Source organism: Amia ocellicauda, chromosome 21 (assembly GCF_036373705.1).
Source record: "Amia ocellicauda isolate fAmiCal2 chromosome 21, fAmiCal2.hap1, whole genome shotgun sequence".
Lineage (NCBI taxonomy): Eukaryota > Metazoa > Chordata > Actinopteri > Amiiformes > Amiidae > Amia > Amia ocellicauda.
In genome coordinates, this window is record NC_089870.1 from 2,622,386 (window position 1) to 2,642,698 (window position 20,313).

The window sequence follows — 20,313 nt, forward strand, 5'->3', positions numbered from 1 at the left end:
CAGCTGCCTTGCTCAGGTCACGCTGCCAGTATAACAGTAGTGGTGGACATTGCCTTTCCCAGGAACATGCTGCTAACCTCAGATCTGTTTTAATATTGTGTGTACATTTCTACTGATTAAGTGTCCCAAGTCTTGTCCCAGCTCTACAGATCTGGGCCTTATTATGGAAGTTCTGAAACTGAAAAATCTTAGACATTTTAATTTTCCAGAACCGAGCAAGTGCTGTGTATGCATTATGAAGATGTATCTAGAAATGCTTAGTGTTTTTTATCACAGACCTGGATTGGCCCCTATAATACTAGTATCCAGTGCTCTCAAACTATAAGTTCAGAGTGTGTGTCACTCTAAGAGGGTTGGTACTGGCTGACCCACTTCCTGATGTGGGTTGCTCTCGACCTGAGTCAACCCACTTTCGACCCCTGTACATGCTTTCACCTGAACAAAAAACTGCTAAAAAGTGAGTCAAACCACAGGTTGGTGTGCTTGTATGAAATGAGCTTTAGTAGATATTAAGTATTGATAGCAGCTTGGAATCTTTGGGCAAGTGCATTGAGAATGTGCATTGGAGTTTTGCTGATATCTTTGTTGTAATATTTTTGCATTGCTAACATAAAATAATCTCTGCTGGATGTAAATCTTTGATTTCCAGATGCTTTTCACCAAAAGAGTGCATTGTAGATTGAGGGTTTTGGATTCCAGGATTGTTTTTCTTGTGATCAGCATTTCATCTGAACTGTAGTCCTCTTTATTGTTCCTGAAGGTTGAATAAATCTGGTCACACTTTGCGCCTGAGATTGAAAGTACTAATGCGAGTCAGCAATAATAATTCATTTAAATTTGACTTATATTTTTGACATGAAATTAAGTCAAATGGTTACATTATGAATATGTTCTGTTAGTGTGTAAGCTACCTCATACACATACAACTGTTATCAGCGTACATCTAAATGTCAGCTCAGTCTCTGTAGTCTTATTTTCCTTGGTGCGCCAAACCGTAGAACGCTTAATGTAAGGTTCTGCTCAAGGACAGTCACTTTTAAACCCAAGGTTCTCAGCAGAAAACCCCCCAAGATCAAATCCAGTGCTTTAACAACTGTCAAGCCAAGCCACTTTCAAGGGAGCAGTAACTGAAATACCTTCTTATTGATTAGGATACATCTCTATGTGTATATGAAGAATCCTGTGCTCTTATTCTTAAATCAGCTCATTTTAAAGCATTTTGTCAAAATGAAAAAGTAGCTAAACAATAACATCTTATGTAAAACAGTAATGGGGTCCATTAACCCTCAATCAATACATCACAGTTGGAGAATGGGATGAGTAAATGCGAAATAATTTTATTCTACCAACAGTATACAGTGAGGGAAAAAAGTATTTGATCCCCTGCTGATTTTGTACGTTTGCCCACTGACAAAGATTGTATTTGAGTATTTTAACAGTGAGAGACAGAATAACAACAAAAAAATCCTGAAAAACGCATTTCAAAAAAGTTATAAATTGATTTGCATGTTAATGAGGGAAATAAGTATTTGATCCCCTATCAATCTGGCTCCCAGGTGTCTTTTATACAGGTAACGAGCTGAGATTAGGAGCACTCTCTTACATATATAAAAGACACCTGTCCACAGAAGCAATCAATCAATCAGATTCCAAACTCTCCACCATGGCCAAGACCAAAGAGCTGTCCAAGGATGTCAGGGACAAGATTGTAGACCTACACAAGGCTGGAATGGGCTACAAGACCATCGCCAAGCAGCTTGGTGAGAAGGTGACAACAGCTGGTGCGATTATTCACAAATGGAAGAAACACAAAATAACTGTCAGTCTCCCTCGGTCTGGGGCTCCTTGCAAGATCTCACCTCGTGGAGTTTCAATGATCATGAGAACGGTGAGGAATCAGCCCAGAACTACACGGGAGGATCTTGTTAATGATCTCAAGGCAGCTGGGACCATAGTCACCAAGAAAACAATTGGTAACACACTACGCCGTGAAGGACTGAAATCCTGCAGCGCCCGCAAGGTCCCCCTGCTCAAGGAAGCACATGTACAGGCCCGTCTGAAGTTTGCCAATGAACATCTGAATGATTCAGAGGAGAACTGGGTGAAAGTGTTGTGGTCAGATGAGACCAAAATCGAGCTCTTTGGCATCAACTCAACTCGCCTTGTTTGGAGGAGGAGGAATGCTGCCTATGACCCCAAGAACACCATCCCCATCATCAAACATGGAGGTGGAAACATTATGCTTTGGGGGTGCTTTTCTGCTAAGGGGACAGGACAACTGCACCGCATCAAAGGGACGATGGACGGGGCTATGTACCGTCAAATCTTGGGTGAGAACTTCCTTCCCTCAGCCAGGGCATTGAAAATGGGTCGTGGATGGGTATTCCAGCATGACAATGACCCAAAACACACAGCCAAGGCAACAAAGGAGTGGCTCAAGAAGAAGTACATTAAGGTCCTGGAGTGGCCTAGCCAGTCTCCAGACCTTAATACCATAGAAAATCTGTGGAGGGAGCTGAAGGTTCACCTTTAATGACTTGGAGAGGATCTGCAAAGAGGAGTGGGACAAAATCCCTCCTGAGATGTGTGCAAACCTGGTGGCCAACTACAAGAAATGTCTGACCTCTGTGATTGCCAGCAAGGGTTTTGCCACCAAGTACTAAGTCGAAGGGGTCAAATACTTATTTCACTCATTAACATGAAAATCAATTTATAACTTTTTTTAAATGCATTTTTTCTGGATTTTTTTGTTGTTATTCTGTCTCTCACTGTTAAAATACACCTACCATTACAATTATAGACTGATCATTTCTTTGTCAGTGGGCAAACGTACAAAATCAGCAGGGGATCAAATACTTTTTTCCCTCACTGTATAAAGAGCACTTTGGGCTTATTGACAAAATTGGATAGATTGATTTTTTTTTTTTTTGCTAGAAAATGTCCAGGCCTATATAATTCCAATAATATTTTCCAAGTAGTTTTATCTCCAGAGCAGTTTAATTTACACAAGTAAATTCAAATTTCTACAACTCAAGTAAGCGACTTTGCTGCAATCACAGGATTACCAAACAGGAATATTCTTAACGAGCACTTTAATACGGTTTTATTGGGTTAAGTATTTTACAATCAATAATAAAAACATTCAAAACTAATTTTAATACTTATGATTACAAATTTTTAAAATCACTTAAAAATTTTAAAATCTAACAGTGATAAACAAAATACATGAACTCAAATAAACATGTGCAATAAATCAAATAAACTTGTGATTAGGGCAAAACTGCCAAATAAATCCATTAAACAAATAAACAATATGGTCAAATACATTGAAAATAACTGAAAATGCACCGGACAAAATAAAAAACAAACCAAAACAGTCCGATGCATTTAAAATTATAACCAAACGGCCAATGTATTTGACAAAAGAAAAAAACAGAACAAAACCAACCAAATACCCAAACAACTAGTGCTTTTAAAATCAACTAAATCTTTAAAAACAGTTAAAATTCATTTTTTAAAAGTCATTTTTTTAAAAACAATCTTTTCATAAAAATAGTTAAAAGATCTTGGACTCGGGCTCCAGCAGGGGGAGATCGCCGTCCCCGGAGGTGGGTCCCATCTCGGGATCCAGAGCTCCCCCAGATCTTGTATTTGCCAGTTCTTAAAGGCTTCCTCCTAGCCCCTCTGATGGACCTCCAGATTGACATGGTCCCTAATTAGTAGCATGCCCCTCCGCGCGATGACAATTGGGTCCAGCTCCTGCTTGTTGAATAAGCAGATGTTCCGTCCCTCCCACAGGGCCTGTTTCACTGCGCAGATGACACGCCACCAGCACCTCAGAGTGGAAGATGTCAGTCCCCTGGCTGGTCCATACAGGATCTGCTGGGTGGTCGCTCGCACAGGAACGGCAAACCTGTGGAGGAACGGAGAAAACAAGAGCCAGACCCTGCAGGCAGAGGGGCAATCCCTAAAGATGTGAGCCTCCGTCTCCTTCCCCAGGCAACCCTTGTAGGGGCAGATGTCATAAGGGGCTAGGCCCCTTCTGTGAATGAACACTCGGGTGGGGAGACACCGACTCACGGGTGCCCGTCGATCGTGATCCCCATAACCTTGATGGACGGCTTCACAGGGAACACGGTCGGTGGGCCCCGGCCGACAGGCCATGCCCTGGAGAGGTAGACCTCACTCTTGGCCCTATTGACAGCGGCCCCCGTCGCCCTGCAGAAGCCGTCCAGCAGTTCCTCAACCCTGGCCACGGACGGCGCGTCCGTGCAGACCACGGCCACATCGTCCATATAGGCCAGGGCTTTCAGTTGCTTTAAACCACTTTAAACTCAAACAGCTTTTAATATATGTGTCACGATTACCCTCGGTGGCACGGGAACAGGGGACCCAAGTGCAGTGTGTGGTCGGACAGGTGCGGGTTGAGTGCTGGCGGATCAGGGCAATGGAGGCTAGACAGGGACATGGTCGTGGTCACGGGCGATGGTCGTGGGATCAATCAGACAGACAGGCAAAGGCGAGACGGAGTCGTAGACGGGAAGACAGACAAGAGGTCAAGGGAACACGGGAAATCCAAGGCACGAGGAGTACAGGGCTACGGGGAGCAGACACACAGAGAAGGCACTGTCATTGGCAAAACTTCACCACAACTGAGGGCAGTGAGGGGTTTAAGAAGGGGAACAGGAACTGGGAAGGCAGGTGCAGGGCCAATGGAAGCAGAGGTTGGAAGCACAAGTGCACAAGGGTGTACGGAATGTAAACTGATTGAGTGATGAGAGCAGGGAGAAGGCAGGGAAATGGCGGCCCCTAGTGGGGATAGAGGGGGAGTGCTAGGAGACTATGACAATGTGATTTGAAATGAGGAAAATTATTCTTCAGTTTGCTTTGATTTGTTTCTGTAGGTTATTGCTTGAGTGACTTGGTAAAGTATACAATGATAGTGAGTGGTTTATTGGAGCTAGAGGCCATCATTTTTTGTAGGATTGAGTTTAGTACTATAAAAGCTTATCTTAGATAACTGAATCCTTACCTCTGGCATCTTCTTCTGTGTAGGCATTAATCACAAATACTGCTTCTAGGTCAAGTCTTTGCACCAAGATGTCACTCAGTGACAAAACAATTAAACCAGCTCCTGCAGAAAACATTATTTTTAATGTTTTGAGGGGGAAGGGATATGCATAAAGTGTGCATTACACCATGTTAACCCCTCAAGAGCCAAACTATTGAAGGATAAAAAATGTATTTGTCTGATTACTTTTCTACTTTTAATTACCATTAATAAGGGTCAAACTTATTTTTAGTTGACTGTCTCAAAAATAGATAGATCCTTCTAGATAGATGATCCTTTTGAAAACAGATTGTCTTCCCTAATTGTCTTATGAGGTGTCTGTCATCACAGGTGCAATGCTATCCTAAATATGATCCCAAAGAGCAAGGAAGGGTGCTCAATTATTAAACGCTTTGAAACTATTCTGTTTTACTAACTGTTTTGTAGGCTGTTGAAAAGCAAGAAAATAGGTCAAATAACCCACTTAAGAGAAAGTATAACGAGAGAAGTGAGTGTCACATCAGCAGCAGGAAGCAAATGAAGTTGTAGCTTTCGAAATTGTTACATGAAATTTGTCTTGCTTGCAATTTCGATATTACTTTACTTCTCTGTTCATTTTGTGAGAAAATGGTGTTTTAAAAAGATCATGTATACTATTTTGGTAACCCCTGTAAACCTGTGCATCCATCTAGCAATCTTATCAGTTCTGTAAAATCTTTAAGTGGAACACATAGTGTGGATTTGACCCTGCATATATTTAATTTTTTCAGGGATCTTGCAACTCAACATGTATCTAGGTTAATAATATTCTGAGGCAGGAGATACACAGCAATACTATCTCACCCACACAGTTGAAATGTGTGTGTGTTTTCTGCATGTTGGTTCCACCTTATTTGAATGCTTGGTGCAGTACTCAGAGGAGCTGAGATCAAAGAGGCACATGAGGGACGTCGTTGCTAATTAGTCTAACCCACAAACGGAAAGACTTCCTTATCCCTCTGAATATAGGCCTATGAATACCAGCCTTTGGCCCAGTCAGGACTATTACCTGGTACAGAATCTAGCAAGGGATGTGATGCCAGTTGGTCCATTGCTCGTTTGTTTTAGCAGTGATCATAACTCTTCCCATCATACACTGCTGGCTAAGGTTCAATTCAGGTCAATACTGGCAGGCTTATACAAAAGAAGAAAAAAAACATCAATAGACCTTAGGCAGGCCTGCTGAGAGATTTAACTACAAATCATCTGCCTAACAGATCAATAGCTCTCTGTTTTGTGTGAGGTGTTATGGTCTGCATTATTTGAACAATAACAACAGCAGCACATCTCACTAGCCAAGCTTAGGAGAAAAATCAGCGGGGGCTGCTGTTGTGAGGGCTTCTGTCCTACATCCTAAACTACACAAGGAATGATGGGATTTTCTTTTTGTGAGCTTATCAGCTCTGATACTCCCTTGCAGAAAGAGCTGACTACTGGGATTTTTAAACAGGCTCCATTTAGTGCATGCCTGGCCACTGACTATATTGAAATCATACATCATTCTGAGTCAAGAGAATGAAATACAGTGCAAATATTGGTTGTCTACATTGATAAATGCTGTTCTTTGGTTTTTGAAGGGTTCATTAAGATTGACCATGATCCCTGTTGAACATTTATGTTATTAGAAGTATGATAAAATATTTAACTTCTGATTATAAAATTATATATATATACACAGATCAGCCATAACATTATGACCACCTGCCTAATATTGTATAGGTCCCCCTTTTGCCACCAAAACACCCCTGACCCATAGAGGCATGGACTCCACTAGACCTCTGAAGGTGTGCTGTGGTATCTGGCACTCCTGTAAGTCCTGTAAGTTGCGAGGTGGGGCCTCCATGGATCTGACTTGTTTGTCCAGCACATCCCACAGATCTGGTGAATTTGGAGGCCAAGTCAACTCCTTGAACTCGTTGTTGTGTTCCTCAAACCATTCCTGAACCATTTTTGCTTTGTGGCAGGGCGCATTATTCTGCTGAAAGAGGCTAATGCCATCAGGGAATACCGTTTCCATGAAAGGGTGTACATGGTCTGCAACAATGCTTAGGTAGGTGGTATGTGTCAAAGTAACAATCACATGAATGGCAGGACCCAAGGTTTCCCAGCAGAACGTTGCCCAAAGCATCACACTGCCTCTGCCGGCTTGCCTTCTTCCCATAGTGCATCCTGGTGCCATGTGTTCTCCAGTTAAGTGATGCACATGTACCCGGCCATCCACGTGAAGTGAAAGAAAACATGATTCATCAGACCAGGCCACCTTCTTCCATTGCTCCGTGGTCCAGTTCTGATGCTCACTTTTTCAGCAATTTGAGCTACAGTAGCTCGTCTGTTGGATCGGATCACACGGGCCAGCCTTCGCTCCCCACGTGCATCAGTGAGCCTTGGCCGCCCATGACCCTGTGGCCGGTTCACTGCTTTTCCTTCCTTGGACCACTTTTGATAGGTACTGACCACTGCAGACCGGGAACACCCCACAAGAGCTGCAGTTTTGGAGATGCTCTGACCCAGTCGTCTAGCCATAACAATTTGGCCCTTGTCAAAGTTGCTCAGATCCTTACGCTTCCCCATTTTTCCTGCTTCTAACACATCAACTTTGAGGACAAAATGTTCACTTGCTGTCTAATATATCCCACCCACTGACAGGTCACTTCACCTGTCAGTGGTCATAATGTTATGGCTGATCAGTGTATGTATATATATATATATATATATATATATATAGATATGCATTAATACATTAATATATATTTTTTAAATGTATCTACACATTCTACCTCACAACTTGGATAAGTCTCCACCCCCCTAAATTAGCTCAGGTGTTAAATTGTACTTATTCAGATGATTTCAGGATAAATTCTGCCATTCCTGCATTTCAATGTAAAGACTCAACCATGAACACCAAGGAGCTTTCAAAAGACCTCTGGGACAAAGTTGCTTGAAAGACACGGATCAGGGGTAGGGTATATAAAACTATGTCAGACCCTGCCTTGAATATCCCTTGGAGCATGGTGAAGATGATTATTAAGAAGTGGAAGGTACATGGCACCACCAAGACCCTGCATAGGTCAGGTTGTCCCTCAAAACTGGATGACAGACCAAGAAGGAGACTGATCACAGAGGCTATCAAGAGGCCAATGGCAACTTTACAAGAGCTACAGGCTTTTATGTTCAAGACTGAAAAAGCATGCATGTGACTGCAATATCCCAAACACTCCACAAATCTGGTCTATATAGTGCAAGATGGAAGCCATTACTCAAGAAAGTCCAGCTGAAACACTCAGGAGATGCTGTATCCATGTGACAAACTTTAGTGGTCTGACAAAACTAAAATTGATCGTTTCAGTCTAAATGCAATATTTTATGTTTTTGGCGCAAACCCAACACAGTGCATCAGCCAAAGAATACCATCAAGGCTCCCCAAGGAACTTGACAGACTTTTAACAGTTTTGAAAAGAAGAATGGTCACATTTTGCCAAATCTATGTGTGCAAAGTTGGTAGAGACCTATCCCAACACACTCCCAGCTGCAATTAATCCAAAGGTGCTTCCACCAAGTATTAACTCAGGGATGTGGAGACTTATCCAATTATAATATTTCAATATTTGTATTTTTAATATATATGTTTTTCACAGTAACAACATTTCCCTTAACAGTGTGGAGTATGGTGTGTAGATAAGTGGAAGTCCTCACTAAATGAGGTCATTGACACAACAAAATCTGACAAAAAGTTCAAGGGGGTGTATATTTTCTATAGGCACTGTATAATTTTATACATAATTATAATAGGACATAATCGCAGTGTTGGTCTTTTTACCTTAAAATCAGTGTTTCTCCCTGGAAAATGTAATTACTCCTGCAGTCCTGTCTCACATGCATGCTTTTCTCTGTATCTTTACTGAACTTTCGCTCATTAGAATGCTATAGGTCTAAAATCACTATACATTGCATTGAACCTATGAAAATATTAATAGATTTGCAGGTGTAATCACGAGACATATTTTTTGATTACTTTGCCTTACTTTCCTTACATATCTATGTATGTATACAGAACAAAAATATAAACGCAACATATTGTAGCGTTCTGCCTGCACTAGTTATTTGAATAATAACAAAGAAAGGAAAGTGACAATTGATCATGCATCCAACAGGTCGGGTTTATTTCCCTAATATTTCTTGCAGTCTACGGACTTTGCCAGCCGAGTCCACGCGTACAAAAATTACAAACACCTTCGAACTGCACACCCTCTACTCGCTCCTCATTAAACACCAACAACGTTTTCTGAATTGGCTTGAACACAGATTATCTTAGAACAGCACCCTCTTTGCCAAGCATCTTCTTTTCACCCACACTCGCCTCCCTGTCATCACAATTAATATCCCCCCTCATGATTCCCCCTTCCAATCAGTCTCCCCGTTGGCATCACTTCTGACTAATTTCCTTATATGAACTGTCTCAGTAAAATCTTTGATATTGTTGCATGTTGTATTTATATTTTTGTTCAGTGTATGATTAATTGATTGATTGTAGAAATATTATGGCCCCACTATATTTCTCATTGCCCCACCCCAGTTATGAAAAACTGGAGCCAATGCTGTTGTAGAGTGGTGCCACTCTATAGAAGTATTACAGAATTGAGCTTCTAAACTACAGCAAGAGAAACTGGTCTGGTAACAACTGAATATTTTAAGGTTGTTTTCCCATTGATTGATACTGACAGAAAAATTGTAATGCTACTATATTATAAGGTTATTTTCTATTTTAAGTGATATATCAGTTTAAACTGTGGTCATGGGGATTGTTGGGAAATAAATAATTGCAAAGCTGTACATAAGAACATAAGAAGAACATAAGAAAGTTTGCAAACGAGAGGAGACCATTCGACCCATCATGCTCGTTTGGTGTCCATTAATAACTGAGTGACCCCAAGATCCTATCCAGTCTATTTTTAAATGTTCCCAAATTTTCAGCTTCAACCACATCGCTGGGGAGTTTGTTCCAGATTGTGACGCCTCTCTGTGTGAAGAAGTGTCTCCTGTTTTACATCTTGAATGCCTTGAAGCCCAATTTCCATTTGTGTCCCCGGGTGCGTGTGTCCCTGCTGATCTGGAAAAGCTCCTCTGGTTTGATGTGGTCAATAACTTTCATGATTTTGAAGACTTGAATCAAGTCGCTACTTAGTCTTCTCTGTTCCAGGGTGAAAAGGTTCAGTTCCCTCAGTCTCTCAGTAGGACATTCCCTTCAGACCTGGAATAAGTCTGGTTGCTCTCCTCTGAACTGCCTCTAGAGCAGCGATATCTTTCTTGAAGTGTGGAGCCAAGAACTATCCACAGTATTCCAGATGAGCTCTAACTAGTGCATTGTACAGTCTGAACATTACTGCCCTTGTTCTAAATTCTACACTTTTGACAATATACCCTAGCATTGTGTTTGCCTTTTTTATTGCTTCCCCACATTGTTTGCATGGAGAAAGTGAGGAGTCCACATAGACTCCTAGGTCTTTCTCATGCATTACTTCATCTAGTTCTATTCCTCCCATAGTGTAATTATAGTGGACATTTGTGTTACCTGCATGTAATACCTTGCACTTGTCCACATTGAATTTCATCTGCCACATGTCAGCCCACAACTGAATATTATCTAAGTCCCTTTGAATAGCCTGTGCTGCCGAGATTGTATCTGCTGAGCCACCTATTTTAGTATCATCTGCAAATTTGACAAATTTGCTAACTATCCCAGAGTCCAGATCATTAATATAGATTAGAAACAGCAAAGGCCCTAGTACTGATACCTGTGGAACTCCACTAACAACCTCACTCCAGTTAGAAGCAACTCCTCTAATCGACACCCTCTGTTTCCTATACATCATCAGTTCATAATCCATCTACTTACATTATCCTGAATGCCTTCAGCTTCCAATTTGAGGATCAATCTTTGGTGTGGAACCTTATCAAAAGCTTTTTGAAAATCTAAGTATATCATATCATATATGCTTTCACATGATCTACAGCTGCAGTTGCATGTTCACAAAACTCCAATAAATTAGTAAGACATGATCTGCCTCATCTAAACCCATGTTAACTATCTCCAAGAATATGGTTTTCATTAAGATGCTCCTCTATTTTCCGTCTAATAATTTTTTCCAACATTTTACAAGTAATGCAGGTGAGACTGATTGGTCTGTAATTTCCTGGCTCAGTTTTGTGGATTGGTATGACATTTGCCATCTTCCAGTCAGTTGGCACATCCCCTGTTCTAAGTGTCATTTGGAATATTTGAGTTAGGAGCCTAAAAATATTTTCCCTAATTTCTTTAATTAATGTTGGAAATATACCATCTGGCCCAGGTGATTTGTTTGTTTTTAATTCTGCTAGTACCTTTACGACCTCCTCCTCATTTATCCTGATCTCTCTTAGGGTTTGACTGGACTGGTTGTTAACCTGTGGCATGTTATCTGTTTTTTTCATTTGTAAAAACCTCTGTGAAATACTCATTTAGAAAATTTGGCTAATCTTGTTCATTTTCCAAGATACTTAAATTTTTTACCTTTATCTGTTTCTCTTCCTCCTTTATTGACCTCTTGCTGTTGTAGTATTGAAACAAGCTCTTTGCATTAGTTTTAGCTCCAAGAGCTATGTTTCTTTCTATTTCCCTCTTTGCTTTCCTGATCTCTTTCTTAAGATCTCTTTGCAGTTCAGCATATTCTTTATATTTTGTTTCCATCCCTTTTGTATGCGCTATACAACATTTTCTTTCTCTTGATATTTTTTGCATACCTCTATTAAACCATTTTGGCCAGTGTTTTTTGGTCCTCAATTTGCTAAGTTTTGGTACAAATATCTACTGAGCCTTAAGTAGTATATTCTTAAACTATAACCATCCATTTTCAACTGAATCTGTATCCAGTGTACTCCAGTCAAACTGTGCTAAGTGCTGCCTCATACCTTCAGGGTTTGCTTTTCTAAAATTGTAGACCATTGTTTTAGACTTGGTCCTTGTTTATTGAAAGTATGCCTCAAAGCTGGTTGTGATACCAAACCATATTGTGATCACAGTTTGAAATTGTTTCTCTAACTTGTGTCCCTCTGACTCTATCTTGGTCATTTGAAAAAATCAAGTCAATGCATGCACTCTCTCTGGCTGGTTCCCTGACAAATTGAGTTAGAAAACAGTCATTTGCCATCTCAACCATTTCTATTTCTGCTTCTGTAGTCCCAACTGGGCTTTACCAGTCTATGTTTGGGAAATTGAAATCCCCCATTATAACAGCCACATCCTTGCTACATGCAGTCCTGATTACATTGTACAATGCAACATCTTTCTGAATATCTGAGTTGGGTGGTATGTAACACACTCCTACCGCTAATCCTCCTGATCTTTGATTCAAAAGTTTAACCCACGAAGATTGTGTTTCATGGTTACTTGGATCTAATTTGAGTTCTTCTGCCTCAATGTCATTTCTGACATACAGTGCTACCCCACCACCTCTTCAATTTTGCCTCTCTCTCCTAAACTGTGTGTATCCTTTCAACTTGCATTCATCCCCATAATTTTCTGTAAGTCATGTTTCTGTCACTCCTACAACAGCATAGTCACACGCCAGCACTGTGGCTTTTAGGTCTAACGTCTCGTGCCTTATACTCCTGGCATTGAGGTACAAACATTTCAGGACTTTCCTATTAGCAGTTTCCCTTTGTTTTCTTTCATTAGTAGAACATCTCCCATTGTCAGAGCTCCCTGCCCCCCTGGTCCCTAGTTTAAAAGATTCTCAATTACACTGCACACATGCTCTCCCAATGCATTAGCTCCCCTTCTGTTCCGTCTATCCCAGAAGAAAGACCAATGCTCCATAAATCTAAAATCCTGTTCCCTACACCAAGATTTAAACCATGTGTATCTGTCTTCCTGGCCATGCACGTGGTACCGGAAGTATTTCAGAGAAAACTACCGTGGAGGTTCTGCTCTTTAGTTTTAAATTCGTCTTGCAGCACCTCTGTCCTACCTTTTCCTATGTCATTGGTTCCAATGTGGACCATGACCAGTGGATTCCCCCCGGCTTTGGCCAGTAGCCCGTCTACTAATTTAGGGAGATCTGCAACCTGAGCACCAGGCAGGCAACATACCATGCAGGTCTCCTTATCACTAGAACACACTGTGTGATCTACACCTCTAAGGATCGAGTCTCCTACTATAACTACCTCCCTGTTCTCGGGGGGAGTTGGCACCATGGTGCTCTGGTGCTCAACTGCCCTCCCATCACCTTCAGAGCCATCACTGTCCAACTCGGTGTCCAGCAGTTGGAACCTGTTGGGCATTTCTAGTGCCCTTTTCTCCAGTTACAACCTACTGTAACCCAGCAGTTCTGTACACTTACCTTCTCTAAGGTCTCAACTGGTTTTGGCGTGCACACCATCTCTCTCATGGGCTGATTGACCAATTCTTCTATATCCCTAATACAGTGCAAATCAACAAGCTGGGCCTCAAGATCACAGACCTTGATCTTTAGGACTTCAACATGCCGACAACATTCACAAATGAAATCTTCTTGGATGAGTTTTTTTTGTTTTTTGGCTCTTGGTTCCTGTTCCCTAGTCAACTGCTTAACTTTTTGTCACAGAGAAACAGCGCAGCTCTTTCTGAACAGCTGCTTTAAGTAGCTTTTGTCTACCTGCCACCAATTCACACCTAACTAGCCCCACCTGGCTCCTCCTGGAACAGAATTCCTGCTAGTCCTAAATCACCTTTCTACAACCTATTTACTTTCACCAACTCAGCAGGTGAACTGAATTGACTTCAATTTAGGCAAACTACAGACAATGCTAACTTCAATTAAGGCAAACTTAAAACAAAATGAGCAATGCTAAGACTGGTCTGAAACTAGGAAAACAACAAGATGTATGCCTCTCAACTTGTCTGTGGCAACTTGTAAATACTTCTCTGTAGTATTGTCTTCTGCATTTGAATATATAAGAGGTCAGATATTAACATCAGCAAAGCTGCCTTCCAACTTACTGGTATTGATAACTTGCAAACCAAAAACTATAATAAGATACAAGTTGCTTATCCTTGAGCACAGAAGTTTAGCTTGACTATTATATATCCAGAAATTGTAGACACTGCAAGCTTTATTATGTGTACGTATAAAGTATTCATCCAGTAATATTCTAGTTTATCTGCATAGGTATCAAATAACATTGGAACATTAGTCAACTGCTTTGATTTTTGTATGACTTGCAGTGTATGAATACCCATGAACAGCAAATTGAATTAAAGTTTTAATGCAATTGTGAAGAAAACATGTATAACACGTTTATTTGCTCCTGATAGAGTACCATGCAAAGAGCCTCATGCTTTGATGGGAGTGGGGAAAAAGTCTAATTTGTGTGTTTGTGTCTTCCTTGTTTCAGGAAAACGTATAAAGATCCAGTAGTCCCTCACTGGCTAAGGAAACACAAGTATTGAAGGCCACGCAGACGCTTGTCTCCCTGCCCCTCCTGCACACTGTTCTCCAGCAGGTAGGGTGCTGAAGTTAAACATCAAGGCCAGACCCTGATCATGCACAGCTCTTCTGCCTCCTGCCCTTAGCTGTTCGGTTGGACCACAGATAGGGTTAGACACTCCTGACCTAAGCTGTTTTTTATTTAGTTTTTTTCTGTGATCAGTATCGTTTCCCATTGCTGTTTTAACATCAGAAGGAAGGTAGCCACAGAGCCAAATGTACAGAAAGGATTCATTACCAAAGGTCTTGAGCAATAACTACCGTGGAGGTTCTGCTCTTTAGTTTTAAATTCGTCTTGCAGCACCTCTGTCCTACCTTTTCCTATGTCATTGGTTCCAATGTGGACCATGACCAGTGGATTCCCCCCGGCTTTGGCCAGTAGCCCGTCTACTAATTTAGGGAGATCTGCAACCTGAGCACCAGGCAGGCAACATACCATGCAGGTCTCCTTATCACTAGAACACACTGTGTGATCTACACCTCTAAGGATCGAGTCTCCTACTATAACTACCTCCCTGTTCTCGGGGGGAGTTGGCACCATGGTGCTCTGGTGCTCAACTGCCCTCCCATCACCTTCAGAGCCATCACTGTCCAACTCGGTGTCTAATCTGACCACAACACTTTCACCCAGTTCTCCTCTGAATCATTCAGATGTTCATTGGCAAACTTCAGACGGGCCTGTACATGTGCTTTCTTGAGCAGGGGGACCTTGCGGGCGCTGCAGGATTTCAGTCCTTCACGGCGTAGTGTGTTACCAATTGTTTTCTTGGTGACTATGGTCCCAGCTGCCTTGAGATCGTTAACAAGATCCTCCCGTGTAGTTCTGGGCTGATTCCTCACCATTCTCATGATCATTGAAACTCCACGAGGTGAGATCTTGCAAGGAGCCCCAGACCGAGGGAGACTGACAGTTATTTTGTGTTTCTTCCATTTGTGAATAATCGCACCAACTGTTGTCACCTTCTCACTGCTTGGTGATGGTCTTGTAGCCCATTTCAGCCTTGTGTAGGTCTACAATCTTGTCCCTGACATCATTGGACAGCTCTTTGGTCTTGGCCATGGTGGAGAGTTTGGAATCTGATTGATTGATTGCTTCTGTGGACAGGTGTCTTTTATACATGTAAGAGAGTGCTCCTAATCTCAGCTCGTTACCTGTATAAAAGACACCTGGGAGCCAGGAATCTTGCTGATTGATAGGGGATCAAATACTTATTTCCCTCATTAACATGCAAATCAATTTATAACTTTTTTGAAATGCGTTTTTCAGGATTTTTTTGTTGTTATTCTGTCTCTCACTGTTAAAATACTCAAATACAATCTTTGTCAGTGGGCAAACGTACAAAATCAGCAGGGGATCAAATACTTTTTTTCCCTCACTGTATGTAACCTGTTATACTTGAGATGGTTGCCTTGTTTCATTGGACACACATCTGCTGTCGAATAACCAATCACAGTCACCTAGGATGCTTCTCATGTAAATGATAAATTGTTTACTATAAAACACTGATTTGGTGGCTTAAGTATCTGTTATTGAAATCCCTGTCTTGTATTAGGTATTAGGATCAAAATTTAAATAATTTGTGGAGGGAAAAAACAAAAAACCAAAAACAACTAACCAATCAATCAGAAGCAGTTTGCATACAAGAACAGCATATTGATTAAAACTTAATAACACACGGCATCAAACTGTAAAGAATCCATGATCCACGTGCAACACGTATCAGAGTTTAAGTTGACTTTGTAGATTTATACTTGATCAGTTTAACTTTGCTAGGGACTGGGCAGAGATTGGGATAGTAGAGAAGGGAAGAGAGTGCTGAACAACACATCAGTTATGGCCCAGTTTCCATCAGCAATCCCTGGCCTGAGAATTTTATTAACTCCCCCTTAGATCTAAGTTTTGACTCTGGAAAAGTCAACAGATCTTTATTTGCAGATCTTAGATCTCTATTTGGAGAGTAAGGGGTTAAAAGATCTAAAATATAATCCAGGGCAAGTCCATGTCTTGTTTTAAAAGTAATTAATAAAATCTTGAAATTGACATGGTAAGTAATGGGCAAGCAGTGCAGCGAGGCCAAGATTGGGGTTATGTGACATCTTTTGCCTTATTTTGTTAAAAGTCTAGCCATTGAATTCTGTACTAGTTGCAGACTAGACATGTTGCGCTGGTTTAAGCAGGAAAAAAGGGAGTGACAGTAATCCAGTCAAGATGAAATAATAGCATGAATAACTTTCTCAGCGTTGGCAAAAGCTACAAAATACCTAGATTTAGCAATGTTTCTCAGCTGGTAATAACAAGATAGTATGTAGTTCGAACTTCAGGGAGGATTCAAAAATAACCCCAAGGTTCCTGGAGACTAGTGTGACGTTGGAGATGTGGGGACCAAGGTTTGTACGGATATGCTGCATTTCTTGGTTAGCACCAAAAATGACAATTTCTGTCTTATCCTTATTTAGTTGTAAGAAGTTATGTGCCATCCAGCAATTAATGTAATTTTTATTTATTTATTTATTTATTTATTTATTTATTTATTTATTTATTAGCAGACGCCCTTGTCCAGGACGAGGGAACAAGTAAGAGCAATACAAAGTGCAATAATACAGTGCAGTTCAATTTTACAAATTCCAATTTACACACGTGTATACACTCACCTAAAGGATTATTAGGAACACCTGTTCAATTTCTCATTAATGCAATTATCTAACCAACCAATCACATGGCAGTTGCTTCAATGCATTTAGGGGTGTGGTCCTGGTCAAGACAATCTCCTGAACTCCAAACTGAATGTCTGAATGGGAAAGAAAGGTGATTTAAGCAATTTTGAGCCTGGCATGGTTGTTGGTGCCAGACGGGCCGGTCTGAGTATTTCACAATCTGCTCAGTTACTGGGATTTTCACGCACAACCATTTCTAGGGTTTACAAAGAATGGTGTGAAAAGGGAAAAACATCCAGTATGCGGCAGTCCTGTGGGCAAAAATGCCTTGTTGATGCTAGAGATCAGAGGAGAATGGGCCGACTGATTCAAGCTGATAGAAGAGCAACTTTGACTGAAATAACCACTCGTCACAACCGAGGTATGCAGCAAAGCATTTGTGAAGCCACAACACGTACAACCTTGAGGCGGATGGGCTACAACAGCAGAAGACCCCACCGGGTACCACTCATCTCCACTACAAATAGGAAAAAGAGGCTACAATTTGCACAAGCTCACCAAAATTGGACAGTTGAAGACTGGAAAAATGTTGCCTGGTCTGATGAGTCTCGATTTCTGTTGAGACATTCAGATGGTAGAGTCAGAATTTGGCGTAAACAGAATGAGAAAAAGGATCCATCATGCCTTGTTACCACTGTGCAGGCTGGTGGTGGTGGTGTAATGGTGTGGGGGATGTTTTCTTGGCACACTTTAGGCCCCTTAGTGCCAATTGGGCATCGTTTAAATGCCACGGCCTACCTGAGCATTGTTTCTGACCATGTCCATCCCTTTATGACCACCATGTACCCATCCTCTGATGGCTACTTCCAGCAGGATAATGCACCATGTCACAAAGGTCGAATCATTTCAAATTGGTTTCTTGAACATGACAATGAGTTCACTGTACTAAACTGGCCCCCACAGTCACCAGATCTCAACCCAATAGAGCATCTTTGGGATGTGGTGGAACGGGAGCTTCGTGCCCTGGATGTGCATCCCACAAATCTCCATCAACTGCAAGATGCTATCCTATCAATATGGGCCAACATTTCTAAAGAATGCTTTCAGCACCTTGTTGAATCAATGCCACGTAGAATTAAGGCAGTTCTGAAGGCGAAAGGGGGTCAAACACAGTATTAGTATGGTGTTCCTAATAATCCTTTAGGTGAGTGTATAAGATATACAGTAAACAATATAAAAGGTCTTGCATCCTAAACTGTAAAAACTGATAAGTGCAGACAAGATGATAGGTCACAGTCAAGGGCCAAGGGAAAGGGAGCATAGGGGAACTCAAAATAAACAATAGAGTACTGGTAATGCAAAGCAAGAAGTATGACAAAACGTTGTATAAGTGCTGTCTTACAGGAGAGTAAATGACTAAATTACAAGGACTGACACATCTTTTCAGACAGTACTTGTAATTTAGTCATTTACTCTCCTGTAAGATTGCACTTATACAACGTTTTGTCATAATTCTTGCTTTGCATAATTATAATATTATAATATTTAATATAATATGTGGTACTCTGTAATTAACCTCAGTTAAATTTGAGCTGTTTTCATTAATCTGTACATATTGTAGTCTGTTTGTCAGATATAATTTAAACCAGGACATGGTGAAATAGGCCAACAAGGTAAACAATTCCAAATATAGGGTGGTATTGATGGAATGAAAACATGTTAAAATGTCGGATTTACAACCAGTTATACCACCAATTTCACTTTAAAAAATAGATTTTTTTAATACGATTGTAGGTATTTTAAGCATTTATGTATTCTCTAAGCTGGATGGGCCCTGAAAATTTGGAAATTACATACTGAACATTACTGAACAGCAGTACAAAAGAAAGTTTTTCAATGGTCCTACAGTATTGATGATGACTTTTAATATGGGGGACCGTATCATAAAGTGAAGAATCTAATTATCTGATTCTAAATCAGCCACACAGTATACTCAAGCTCATGGAACGTAAACAAATCACAGCATATAAAAATAGGGGATAAACAAACTAAATGCAACATTTCATTTTCACCTATGTATTAAAGGACACTCAATAATTATAATATGAAACAATGTTAAAGTGATTTTTTATGAAGAACATGCTCTATTTATATTATTATCAATTGACATAGGATAGAAAGTATTCCAGTTTCAATACAAACAGATCAATAAGAAGAGGGATTTTTTTTTTTTTTTAAGAAAAATATATCCAGATCTCCACTCACAGTCTCCTTTTTAAAATCAGGGTCTATTTCTTTGCAATTAGCTTCTGTGTGGCAGCTCTAATTAGAACCTCTAAAAAACAACCTCAATCCACCAACAAATAGCTTCACAACACAAAATACAGGAATAGATGTCATGACTTATGCACAATTTTTCTTTTTCATCTGGTTTTGCTTTTACACAAAAACATGTAATAGCTTTACTAGTTATATTCCTTAAAAATAGTTTTAAGCAGATTGCATACTGATTACAAATGGAACATTACCACATAAATATGACATTTCAGGTAAAAAACAAAACCGTTATTCTAAATTTTAACAAAACAAAGACGGCACAATATATATATAGACGGGTGACAAATTAATGGAAAAACCTGAATAAATGAGTGGAGGAACATAACGAATGCAGATGCCTCCAAACAGGTGTACTGTATGATATGATTAAACAATTAACATCCTATCATGTTCTGTGGCATGTATAAAAATGCTGAGCAGGCCCAGTTGACCTCAATTTTGGATCAAGATGGCAGTGCATAAACCCTCATTACAAAGACAAATGCACATTTGAGAGTGCAGTGGTGCAAAACCATAAGCACTGGTCTACAGAGATGTGGAAAAAAGTGAGTCATTCTTCACTATATTCTTGACAAGTGGGCGAGCGCATGTGTGGCGACACCAAGAGAACGGGACAGGCCTGACTGCTTGACCCCTACAGTGAGGGGGTCCAGAGGCTCTGTTATGCTGTGGGGGCCATTTTCCTGGCATGGTTTGGGTCCACTTGTCCCCTTAGAGGGAAGGGTCACTGCA

The 20,313-nt window shown here is 40.7% G+C and overlaps 1 protein-coding gene across 2 annotated transcripts in view; it reads left to right on the top strand.

The window, feature by feature from the left end:
* The window catches only part of tmem229b (transmembrane protein 229B), a 57,430-nt gene that overhangs the window by 28,291 nt on the left and 8,826 nt on the right, over nucleotides 1–20,313 (top strand). Inside the window, exons 3-4 of one of the 2 annotated variants that reach the window (XM_066694230.1) lie at nucleotides 3,799–3,975; nucleotides 14,498–14,605. The gene's annotated coding sequence lies outside the window, so the exon portion shown is untranslated. The remainder of the gene's footprint in view (nucleotides 1–3,798; nucleotides 3,976–14,497; nucleotides 14,606–20,313) is intronic. The other variant, XM_066694229.1, reaches the window with a different exon arrangement.